Genomic DNA, 13,684 nt, shown 5'->3' with positions numbered 1-13,684 from the left:
TCTAAGATCATGAACAAAGAATTTTTGGTAACCGTCAGCCGAGTTGTTTTATACTCGAACTTCAAGGGGTACGGGTACGTGGAAATGATTTAATGGAGAAAGTTTAGATATGGGTGAAGAATGGTTGGGTGTTTCACATCAGTCATGGTGAAAATGACTTTTGATTATTAACATTTGATGCGAAGACTCCTATCAAGACTGGTATATGTCTTAATATGAAAGAATCTATCATTCGCATTTGAAACTTCCGTCAATTCCTTTCCCCTTTTCAAGTTTCTTCTCGTTGCTCAGAATATTCTGATACAATCTCCTTGAGTCTCTTCTTCTTAAGAATTCACATTTCAAGACAAATTTTTTTTTGAGATAAAATCAAAATAAAACTAAACTTAGCACACAAATAAAAATAACTAAGAAATAAAAATAAAATGAAAAATAAAATATTTTTGGATTTTTGATTTTTCTGAAAAAGAAAATAAAAAACAGAAATAAGCATATTTTTGTATTTTTAAATTTTATGATTTTTTTTTAATTTTTTTTAATTTTTTTTAATTCTCCCCCTAAATTTGTGCATATAAGACAATATGAACAAATTTAAGAAAATAAAAATAAAATGCAAAATATACAAAAGAAGAACTGTAACGCCCCGTTCCTGGTACGTATTTAGTTAATTAAATGCTCATTTTATAAGAGCTACTCGATGAGTCGGTAGCCCTAACTCGTCGAGTAGAGGCCAGTTTAATCGCGGGGTTTAAGTGGACTACTCGACGAGTCAGGAATGGACTCGGCGAGTAGGTCCATCAGGAGGAAACCCTAATCCTTGGGGTTTGCACCCTATTTAAGCAACATTATGAGTCTTCACCCCAGCCCCCATCACCTTCACAACCTACTCTCGAAACCCTAATCAATCTTGTGCATCCTTGAGCCATTTTCCTTATATTTGTGTGATTGAAGTTAGGATAAGGAAGAAAACCCTTGGTGATTTAAGAAGAGGCAGTAGATCCGAAGCTTCTAGTGCATTTTAGAAACTTTGAAGGTATAAAGCTTATACCTTGGCTTATTTTCACTTAGATCTTCATGAAAGCTTGTTTGTTGCCACTTTTGATCCATTTCCATGTCCATTTTCGAATAGTGAGCATTTGGGGATGTAAGGACTTCAGATCTAGACACTCATGAGCTCCAGAAGCTCAAAGTTGCCACCTTTATTCGACCATGTCCCCATTCTATGCATTTAACCTCCATTTATGGCTATGTTTTGGTGTTTAAGCTCCATATCATCATGCATGAACGTAAAGTTAGCAACTTTACGTGTAATGCTAACTTACGGAGTCCAGATCTATGTATTGGAAGCATTGAAGTGGTTTAGAATCGGCTGAATGGATATGTCACAAGGAGGACTCGGCGAGTTGTTCTCGGACTCGGCGAGTCGGGCTGTGAACGCTAACTCATTTTCTGATTAGGGTAGGACCAGTGAAAGTTGAAGAACTCGACGAGTCTACGAAGGGACTCGGCGAGTTAGAGTCGATATGTCCCTTTTCTGAATACACTAGGACTCGGCGAGTCTAAGAACGACTCGACGAGTCAGTTCGACCAGTCACGATGTCAGTTAGCATGGGGACTCGGCGAGTCATAGGGTGACTCGACGAGTAAGTCAACCCAAAAGGTTGACTTTGGTCAGGACGTTGACTTTGACCAGGAGGGTAAAATGGTCATTTTACCCTAAGAAGGATTATAAGTTTTTGATTAAGTGTTGTTATGGAATTATAGCCGGAGAGTCGCCGGAGCAGCAAATAGGGATCCCTCACCCAGTTTTTCAGCAGTCAGCCATACGAGGTGAGTTTCCTTCCAGTAGGAACGGGTCTATGGCCACAATGTCGGCCCGTTTAAGTTGTAGAGTATGCTGGGGTGAGCCCAATACTGGGGTTATCTCGATGCAGTTTATATGATTTCGGACCTCGGTCCGATGCCGGGGCGGTCCCGAGAAGTAGTTATGTATGCCTGATGTCTTTGTGATTCATGCATGTGTATGTGCTATGTGTTCCGGGGTAAGCCCGATGTCGGGGCAAGCCCGATGTATGTTAATTATTATGCCATGAATTATATGTTCCGGGGCAAGCCCAATGCATGCTAGTTTATATCTTATGATTATGTATTCCGGGCTTCGGTCCGATGCCTGGGAAATCCCGATACAGATTATATGTTCATGATATATGTTATGCCGTGTATGTGCCGGGATAATCCCGAAGCCGGGGTGAGGCCGATGCCCGATGCGGTCGGATGCCGGGGTGAGCCCGATGCCGGACAGGAGTTCGATGCCGGGTAAGCCGATGCCGGGATTCATCCCGATGCAGTTGGGAGTAGTCCCAGAGTTATGTTATTGTTATACGTGATTTGTATGGTATGTGGTAGTTTGGGGGAGCTCACTAAGCTTCGTGCTTACAATTTCAGTTTTGGTTTCAGGTACTTCAGCTAGCAAGGGAAAGGGCTCGGGATGATGGCATGACACACATGTAACGCCCGTGTTTCTAGGATAGGCATTAATGATGATGTAATAGTCTAGGTTAACCTTTGTAACCCGTCTTGAAATAATAAAGATGTATTCATTGAGTATTATGTGTTTTGTGTTTAATTGTGTGACTTAAATGAATTAAGGATAAAAATAAGCGTCAAAATGAAATGTTAGATAAACCCGATATCTATGAAGGATGTGGTAGTGGTCGTGACGAGGTTTCCGAATATATAAAGAATGCTGAAATCCGAGTTATAACGAAGAAGTTATGATCTGTCGAAGTTTCGCGACAGAACCGGCACAACGTTGAATGACATAAAATATGAATTTAAGATAGAGCGATATCTAGCCTTAGTGATCTAAACGAAAGTCGTAGAATATGTTAAACCGAGAGCGTACATAAAAAGAACGTCTAACTCTGACTTCATATGAGGAAGTTATGATTTTTCGAAGTTTCGACTTAGCAGTGTACAGCCCGAAGTTTGAATATGGGATCGAGCGATATTTAGCCAAAACTTTCTAAATGAGAATCGAAGATCTCATCGATAGTAGTGCAACGACGGAAAGACAGACGAAAACGGACGTCAGACGAAGGAGTTATGAGTTTATAACGAAGTTTTCCTGTCCCGGCCTACTAAAAATAATATAATAAAAATTAAATCAAAACTAGCCGATGAAGTCTAAAGGAAAGTTGTAGATCTTGCTTTTACCTACGCGTGGAAAAAAAGAACGTCGAAAACGGAGTTCGTATGCGAAAGTTATGAATTTTTGAAGTTCGGGGCGCGAAGCCCCAAAACTGTCAGAGACCACGACGTGAAATCAGTGTTCACGACGTGAACTGACTTCTGACACCTTCTGGTGCCTGACAGAGCAAGTGGAAGATGACGCATGCAATGACGTTTATGCCCACGACGTGGGAGCACTGTTCACGACGTGAAAAATCGAGAAAACAGCTCTATAAATAGAGTTGAAGGGGCAGCCGAGTTTGGTTGCTCATTCTCTCATCTCTCACCCGTATTGCATCGATTTACGTGCAAAGAAATACCCCCAAAGCCCCGGTATCATCCCGAGACCTGAAGCAAGTCCCGAAGCCAGAAGATCCCGAGAAGAAAAGATATTTTGAGCCGAAGCTCTGCCTGCAAGAAGCCCGGTGTGTGAAGATCTTCTAGTTTCACTGAAGAATACTACTTTTAAAGTCGTAGTGCTGTCCGATCATCTTCCGATCAAGTGAGTGCATAGTCCCTTCCATATACCCGACTAAAATACAAGTATTGAATGTATTAGATATACGATATAAGTTAGTGTGTAGCTGCTTTCTGCTAATACACGTATATGAAATATTCTCTATGAAATATGTGCTATGTGATTATATGTTGTCTGTTTATTTGGAATGAATATCGAATGAATATCTTATCAGTTTTAAGTGGCATATGAATTCATATGTATATTGTTATCTACAAAATGTTGGGTAGAACTTGGGTAGATAGTTGATGTGTGATAAACTGATGAGAGGCCTCGATGTGATCGTGATCTAGTCATTCAGCAGAATATGGATGACGACCACCGACTTTTCTAGACAGTTCAGTGGAACGCTGGCAGACTCATAACCTGTAGGTGTAATGAACTTGGGTGTTCATTTGCTGTATTCTATCCCCCTCATGGGTGCCTTAGGACATTCATTGCTGAGGAAACCCCTTTGCAGTAGTGTTCGCCCCGATGAAAAATCCTAGACTAGGTCCCTTGTGATAGTTGTTGTTTTAGGGACGTAAAGTGAGGATAACGGGAATGGGTAATCGGGTTATTGTTGGTTAGTGAAATTAAATATAATTATTTATTGTGGGTTGAAAACCCTATATGCTCACCAGGCTCCCAAGCCTGACCCACTTAGTTTATTTGTATTACAGGTAGTGGCGCGAGAGCATAAGTTGGGGAACTTGTGAAAATATTTTGTTTATAGACCTGTTGTCGTTTATAACTGTGTAAGGTCTATGTTTTAATGTTTATGCTTTTGTGTCTGTATCGGAACATGATATCCCGAAGTTTTGATTATATATGAAAATTCATTTCTTTACGAAATGCTTTGATAAACCTTATTTTATCATATATTGTTTTGGGGACAAATTCTGCAACCCTTTTAAATCAATGGATTACTCTGAAATTATTTTAAAAACATAAATGAAAACGGTCTTTTCTGGCCGTGAAATTGGGGATGTCACAGTTGGTATCAGAGCATTAGTTTAAGCGAACTAGGAATTTGTAGGATTTCTAGACTTAAACTTAGAATGCTAAGTAAAGATTGAGAGATAAGTGTCTGTTATATTTATGACACGAGCACTAGTTTATTTTAGGAAAGTTGCCTAAAATGTTTTTATGTGCTAAATGTTATATGTTTGCCATATATGATATTATTTGTTCGAATCTATCGTTTGTTGCCAACCGGATCTGAAAGCTTATGTGTTTAGGATTCTAAGCGTAGGATTACGGTATTAGAACTGGCATGTAGACGTTTCGGAGTGATAAGGATGATTTGATTATCTATCGTGATTGAGGATCTAAATTCACCTTGTTCGGTGTATAGATCAACGATGGAAAGAACAAGAAGTGGCGTTGGAAACGCAGACGAAAACAGAAATCAACGGCCTCAACCACCAGTGATTGAGCAAATACCCGTTGTAGCAGCAACACCTGAGCCAATGACAATGGCTGGTGTATAATTGATGATTCAGACGATGTTGGATCGTCAGATGGAAGAAACGAGACGTCTGCTTCAGCAGAATCGTGAAGAACCTTCAATACCGATTGTGCAGCCCGAATTAAGTGAAGGGCAGTTGGAAGGAGGTAAATTCAGTGGGACTGTTGGTCAAGCCAACCCACCGTTAGTTAGACAAAACCACCAGGAGGGAGGAAATGATGGACTTGGATGCAAGTATAAAGATTTTCTGACTTGCAAACCATCGACCTTCTCTGGAAAGGAGGATCCGATCGGAGTCATGGATTGGATCTCAGAAATAGAGCTAGCCTTCATGACGTATGGATGCAGAGGCAAGTTGCAGACCACTTTCGCAGTACGTCAGTTCAGGGGTGGAGCTGTTCGTTGGTGGAACACTCTGGGGAAGACCCTAAGCCCTAATGAGCCACTGCAAATAACTTGGGCAGAGTTCTTGGTGCAGTTCAAGCGCAAGTTCTGCTCGGCCCAAAATCTACTAGAGTTGGAGAACAAGTTTCTGACGTTGACAAAAGGCAGCATGTCAGTTGACGATTATACTAACTCTTTCACTGACAAAATGGATTTGGCTTTGCGCATCGTTCCAGATGAGCTGACAAAAGTTGACCGGTATGCAAAGGGTCTTCCATGGGAGTACGCAGTGCCAGTACCTCAGGCACCTACTCTTGAGGCAGCTATCTGGGCTGCCAAGTCTGTTGAGGACATGATCAAGGGAAGAACCGCCAACAAAGTTGAAGTTGGTGATAAGAGAAAGTTTGAGGGAACTTCAGGTTCTAGCAAGAAGAACAAATCTTCGAAGCCTAATTCGAAGAAGTTTGGAGGCGAATCGAAATGGTGTGAAAAGTGCAAGAAAAAGCACTCTGGGAAATGTAGCGAGGATGTGACCTGCTACAAGTGTGGAAAGACGGGGCATTATGCCAATGAGTGTCCGTCCAACAAAAGAGTGTGCTTTGGGTGTAATGAAGAGGGGCACATTTTGAAAGACTGTCCGAGAAAGAAGGAGGTAGCAAAACCCAATATTCCCCCAAAGCCTAAAGCAAGAGCTTTCCAGATGATACTGGAAGCTGCGAAAGATGAAGCTGATGTCGCTTCAGGTACCTTTCTCGTAAACAATTTGCCTGCCCAAATTTTATTTGATTCTGGAGCCAACTACTCCTTTATATCACATGAATTTGGTAGAAAACTAGCTTTGCCTGTTGATAGACTAAATAATGCTTTATTAGTCGAAGTTGCTAGTGGCAAGTTTGTACCTGTTAGCCATCGTGTGAAAAACATCTTAATCGACATGAATGGGAATAAGTTCCACGAGAAATTATTGCCTATCGAACTTAACGGTTTTGACATCGTGTTGGGAATGGATTGGCTTAGCGCCAATGACGCCGAGATATTGTGTAGAAAGAAGATAGTCAAAGTAAACCCGCCAGGGAAAGAGTCATTTATGGTGTATGGGGACAAACGCATGGTAAATTCTGGAATCATTTCTCTAATGAAAGCCAGAAAGTGTTTGGCCAAAGGATGTACATCATATTTGGTATTTGTGATTGACGCAAAGAAGGAGAAAAAGGAGGTGCAAAACATTCCGGTGGTGTGTGATTATCCGGAAGTATTTCCCGAAGATCTTCCTGATTTACCGTCTGATCGAAAAGTAGAATTCTGTATCGACTTGTTACCTGGAACAACGCCGATAGCAAAAGCACCTTACCGATTAGCACCAACGGAGATGAAGGAGCTGATGATGCAACTTCAGGAGTTATTGGACAAAGGTTTCAGTAAACCTAGTTCATCACCATGGGAAGCTCCAGTGTTATTCGTGAAGAAGAAAGATGGAAGTATGAGAATGTGCATCGATTACAGAGAGCTGAACAAGGCAACAATAAAGAATAGATATCCATTGCCAAGGATTGATGACCTGTTCGATCAACTACAAGGTTCAATTTATTTTTTAAAGATCGACCGAAGGTCAGAATATCATCAACTGAAAGTAAGAGAGCAGGATATCGAGAAGACTGCATTCAGAACACGATATGGACACTACGAGTTTTTGGTTATGTCGTTTGGACTAACCAATGCTCCCGCAGCATTCATGGATTTATTGAACAGAGTTTGTAATCCGTTCCTTGATAAATCTGTGATAGTGTTCATAGATGACATTCTGATTTATTCGGAAAGCCAAGAGGAGCATGGCAGACACTTACGAGAAGTGTTGGAAGTCTTGAAGAAGGAGAAGCTGTATGCAAAGTTCTCCAAATGTGATTTTTGGATTCGAGAAGTCCAATTCTTGGGTCACGTGGTCAACCAAAAAGGGATAATGGTTGACCCAGCAAAGATTGAAGTTGTGATGAAGTGGGAACAACCAAAAAGTCCCACGGAGATCCGAAGCTTTTTGGGATTAGCTGGATATTACCGAAGGTTTATCCAAGGCTTTTCTTCGATTGCTACTCCATTAACAGCTTTGACTCACAAAGGAGCTACTTATGCTTGGAGTGATAAGCACCAAGAAGCATTCGAGTTGCTAAAGAAGAAGCTATGTGAAGCACCGATTCTTTCTCTACCCGATGGAGTTGAAGACTTCGCTGTCTATAGTGATGTGTCTGGTGTTGGGTTGGGTTGTGTTTTGACCCAAAGAGAAAAGGTGATAGCATATGTGTCTCGACAGCTGAAAGAGCATGAGAAGAACTACCCCACTCACGATCTAGAGTTGGCAGCGGTAGTTTTTGCTCTGAAAATATAGAGGCATTACCTCTATGGCTCGAAGTGCAAACTTTTCACTGATCATAAGAGTCTCCAATATCTCTATAATCAGAAAGAACTGAATATGAGGCAACGACGCTGGCTAGAGTTACTTAGGGACTACGACTGTGAGATACTTTACCACCCTGGTAAAGCAAATGTTGTCGCTGATGCTCTCAGTCGGAAAGTCAATCTTGAAAGAAAAAGGCCAAGAGCGTTGAGAATAGAAGTTGTCTCGACCATTGTGGAAAGTATAAAGAGAGCTCAAGAGGAAGCTTCTGAAAAGAATGACAGAAAGGAGGAACGTTTGGGCAAAACGTTAGTGTTTGGTACAAACGGTCATGGACTGAAGGTATTCCAAGATAGTATTTGGGTACCTAAGTCAGGAGGAATAAGAGATCTTCTGATGGAAGAAGCTCACAAAACCATGTACTCAATTCATCCTGGCAGCACTAAAATGTATAGGGACCTGAAACCCTATTACTGGTGGCCGACGATGAAGCTTGATATTGCAAAGTACGTGGCGGAGTGTGTGACATGTGCGCGGGTCAAGGCACAACATCAGAATCCATACGGGAGTTTAGAACCTTTACCTGTGCCGATGGGTAAGTGGGAAGACATTGCCATGGATTTTGTCACTAAACTGCCCAAAACAAAGAACAGTCACGACATGATTTGGGTGGTCATTGATCGCTTCACTAAGAGTGCGCACTTCATAGCAGCCAATGAGAAATGGTCTATGGATAAGCTTGCGAATTCTTACGTGAAGGAAATTGTGAGGCTTCACGGTGTTCCATTAACGATTGTGTCAGATCGTGACAGCCGTTTCACCTCGCGATTTTGGAGAAGTCTACAAGAGGAATTGGGTACCAAGTTGTGTTTGAGTACAGCTTACCATCCACAGACTGATGGTCAGAGCGAGCGAACGATACAAACACTTGAAGATATGCTGAGAGCATGTACCCTGGAATTCCAAGGCAACTGGGATGAACATTTTCCTGGGGTAGAATTTTCCTACAATAATAGTTTCCACTCGAGCATAAAGATGACACCTTATCAAGCTATGTACGGACAAAAATGTCGTACGCCGTCTTGTTGGCTTGAGGCTGGGGAAAAGCAGTTTATGGGACCTGAGATAGCCCATCAAACTGCTAAAAAGTTGAAAGTGATTAGGGAGAGAATGTTAGCAGCTCAGGATCGTCAAAAGAGCTATGCTGACAACAAGCGAAGACCGATGACTTTTGAAGTTGGAGATTCGGTTTTGCTTAAAGTCTCACCGTGGAAGGGACTTATAAGATTTGGTAAAAGGGGAAAGTTAAGCCCAATGTTTATTGGACCGTTTAAAGTTTTTCATGATGGGTTTTGAGAATTCTAACACTTCCTAAGTGTACATGCAACCCTAATAACCTTGGATCTATGTTTGTCTAATTATCATGCAAAGTTGAATTCCAAAGTTATATTCCTATCTAGCATACATGGGGAACAAATTTTAACTTGCATGAAAGATAGAATAACTTACCTTGTTGTTGCTTATGATCCTTGAAACCTTGTGAGCCTAGCACCCCAAGTGTGATGCCTCAAATGCTTCACACAACACCAAATGCTTTTGGAATGACTTTAGAGAGAATACACGCTTCTAAAATCGGCCTAGCCCTCTTGTTTCTTATGTGTAGCCGATTTTGGTGGAGAATGGGTTTCTTATATAGTGTTGACACATCTAGGGTTACACCATGTAAACCCTAATGTGTCATGACTCTTCATTTCCATGACCCATGGGTTTGTAACTCCCATGGAGCATCCTATGGGTGGAACCCAACTTGATAATCCATGGAGCCTCTTAGCCCACTATATAAGATATGGAAGATTTACATAATCTACCCATATATTTAATTAGTTATCTTTTGATCACTTAATTAATTCTAAATTAATTCTTGATCAGACTAATTAAATAATATTATTAATATATTAGAACTTATAATATATTAATAAACCATAAGTGTTATTTCTCTCATTTTAGTTTATCCAATTGCATGGTGCCATGCAACCCAAATGGACCATGCCGGGTCGGGTCAAGTACATACCAGAAATAGTTATGGACTTAGACACCTTATCCAACAGTCTCCCACTTGGATAAGTCTAATAACTATAACTGCAATACTTCAGGAACCGATCGGCAATCGTAGCTCTTTCAAGGTCTCTCGGAACTGAGAAGATGATGATACGCCATTTAAGATAAGTGATCATATAATCCTCTGTTCTAGATATCAGCCGGACAAATACATGGAACAATGTCTTACTTATTGTCCAGCAGTTTGTTTCCCGATTTCCGATTTGTTTGACAAAGAACTTAATTGAACACATCAACTTAGTTCTGACCGGGCCCGGTACATAGGTCAAAACAAAATCATCGAGGGGCCCAGATATCAGATTCTAATCCAAGAAGGAACAGATAAACTTCGACTCATATGTTTGTTCTACCACTCATTGAATTATACACAAAAGCACGTTTTATAACATCGAGTTACCAATGCGTTAACGTACAATCAATGCATAACCAACTCATAAGTAACAAATCATATCTCTAGGTTTGAAGACTTATATGATATTACCGTCTCACGATCACTCGAGATAAATTCCATGAAGTGATTCCAGTGAGCGTGGGTTGAGTCCAATGCTCAGAACTTATGAGCACTCATGAGTGTTGTAGCCATGTCCAACAACTTAGACCTCTGCAACCAATCATGACAGTCTTGATTCATACCTACTTCCGACATATGACCGACTGTGGAGGTTCGAATAATATGGTATACCAAACATAATTATTCTGGAAGTCAAAACATGCAAAAGAAATATAGTAAACGATAGACAAGAGATAGCAACACTTTACTCATAAATAAAACACCTTTTATTCATCATCTAATGTCAATTACACTTTACAAATTTCAAGGTTATCTAACTACTAAATCTAATATCATCCTTCAGCCCTATGCTCCGAGCATGCTGGAGATGCTTAACCCGAGTCAGTCCCTTCGTGAGGGAATCTGCTGGATTCTCATCCGATGATACCCTCTTTGCCACGAGGAGTCCTTCTTCTATTCGATGTCTGATGAAATGGTATTTTCTGTCAATGTGTCTGGATCTCCCGTGATCCCTTGGTTCCTTGGCTAAGGCAACTGCACTTTCACTATCATAGAAAATTTCCATTGGCTCTTTAATAGCTGGTACAACTCCAAGGTCTCCAATGAAGTTCTTCAGCCATATCGCCTCCTTTGCTGCCTCGCTAGCTGCTATATACTCTGATTCGCAAGTTGAATCAGCCACTGTCTCTTGCTTGGAACTCTTCCAAGAAATTGCTCCTCCATTTAAGGTAAAGACCCAGCCTGACTGAGAGCGGAAATTATCCCTATCAGTCTGAAAGCTAGCATCACTATACCCTACAACTCAGGGCCTGCCATGGCTTCCGTGTAACTGTTAGGTTCATCCAGACCTATCAGTGTCTCATCACTGATAAGTGTATCACCTTCCGTAGTAATATGGAATCCATAGTAATGCTCAGGTGCATTCCTAACCCTTGTGGAACGCCTCAGAGGTACAGACTTGTCAATTGGCTCAACAGGAGTTTCCTCCTCAAGTTGAGTGCTAGGGTTTGAAGTTCCTTCACCACTTGACTCTTGAATTTCTTCAAGGTCAACTTGCCTCCCACTGTCTCCTTGGCTTATGAACTCTCTCTCTCTCTCGAAAGAAAGCCCTCCTAGCTACAAAGACCACATTCTCACTAGGTCTGTAGAAGAGGTAACCAAAGGATTTCTGTAGGTAGCCGATGAAAATACACCTCTCACTTCGAGATTCGAGCTTATCATGAGTCTCGCGTCTCACGAAAGCCTCGCAACCCCAAATCTTAATGTGGTCTAGTTTGGGTACTTTACCAGTCCACATCTCATGAGGAGTTTTGGCAACTTTCTTTGTGGGAACTAGATTAAGGATATGGGCGGCAGTCTCTAAGCCATACCCCCAAAATGAGATTGGTAGCGAAGCTCGACTCATCATGGAACAAACCATATCCAACAAGGTTCGATTACGCCTCTCAGCTACACCATTCAACTGCGGTGTCCTGGGAGGTGTCAATTGTGAGACAATCCCACATTCCCTAAGATAGTCGAGGAACTCTGAACTAAGATACTCACCACCTCGATCGGATCGAAGCATCTTAATGTTCCTGCCCAATTGATTCTCGACTTCCTGTTTAAACTCTTTAAACCTCTCAAAAGTCTCTGACTTATGCTTGATTAAGTAGACATATCCATATCTACTGTAATCATCAGTAAAAGTCAAATAATAACGATTAGCATCCCTTGTGGCATGTTTGAAGGGCCCACACACATCCGTGTGTATAAGATCCAACAAACCTTCACCCCTCTCACAAGAACCTGTGAAGGGTGACTTTGTCATTTTTCCAAGTAAGCATTATTCGCAACTATCATCTGACTTTAGGTCAAATGACTCCAATACTCCATCCTTTTGGAGTTGGCCTATGCGTTTCTTGCTTATATGTCCAAGACGACAATGCCATAATGATGCTTTATCCAAGTTATTATCATTAACAGAATCAATACACAATACATTATTTCCTAAGTTATCAACCACATATACAGTTTCATACACACCATCTCAAGGTAATGCTTTAAAATAAAGAACATTATTAAAGAAAGCATTAATCGAACCAACTTCATTATCAAATGAAAAGGTGAAACCTTGTTTATACAATGCATGAAAGGAAATAATATTTCTTGCCATTTCTGGTGAATAACAACATTTATTCAAATCTAAACTAAACCCACTACTTAGCGATAAAGTATAAACTCCAATCTTGGTGACAGGTAAAGCTTTCCTATTCCCCATGATTAAGTTTATTCTTCCATGCTCCACATTCTCACTTCTTCTTAGTCCCTGCAAATCAGAACATATATGAATACCACAACCGGTATCAAGGACCCAAGAGTTAGAATGGGGTGAGTTATTAGATAAGATAGTGTAAATACCTGCATGGTTGGGTTTAACTTTCCCATCCTTCACATCTTGCTAGTACTTTGGGCAGTTCCGCTTCCAATGTGACTTTTCATGGCAATAGAAGCATTCAGCCTCTTTAGGGTCAGAAGAAGGAGTGACAAAACCTTTCTTGGTTCCACTTGAAGAAGAGCCATCAAGGGTCCTAGCCTTGGTAACCTTCAAAGAGCTCTTCCTCATCTTCCCTCTACCTTTCCCGATTGCCAAAACCGGGGCGGAGTTTGGAGTAGGAGTGTTAACAACCGACTTACCCTTAAGACCTGTTTCTGCGGTCTTGAGGAGTCCCTGAAGTTTGCTGAGTGTGACCTCTTCCTTATTCATGTGATATGTCATGCGGAATTGATCATAGCACGATGGTAAGGAGTGCAAAATGATATCTATTGCAAGCTCCTCAGGGAAGTTCACATTAAGCTTCAGCAACCGATCCACATACCTTTGCATTTTCTGCATGTGGCTCGTGACGGATTCCCCGTCCTTCATCATGGTTGTTAAGATAGAGCATATGATTTCATACCTCTCTTGTCGTGCACTTTGATGGTATCTTTCCATCAGATCTTGGTGCATTTCAAAAGGGTAGAAGTCCTCATAGGACTTTTGGAGTTCCGCTGTCATGGTGGCCAACATGATGCATGCCACTTTTGTAGCATCCCTTTCATGTG

The sequence above is a fragment of the Lactuca virosa genome, chromosome 7 (genome assembly GCF_052849685.1).
Source record: "Lactuca virosa cultivar CGN04683 chromosome 7, Lactuca_virosa_CGN04683_v6, whole genome shotgun sequence".
Classification (NCBI taxonomy): domain Eukaryota; kingdom Viridiplantae; phylum Streptophyta; class Magnoliopsida; order Asterales; family Asteraceae; genus Lactuca; species Lactuca virosa.
The sequence above is the reverse complement of the archived record's forward strand: the minus strand, read 5'-3'. Positions refer to the sequence as shown.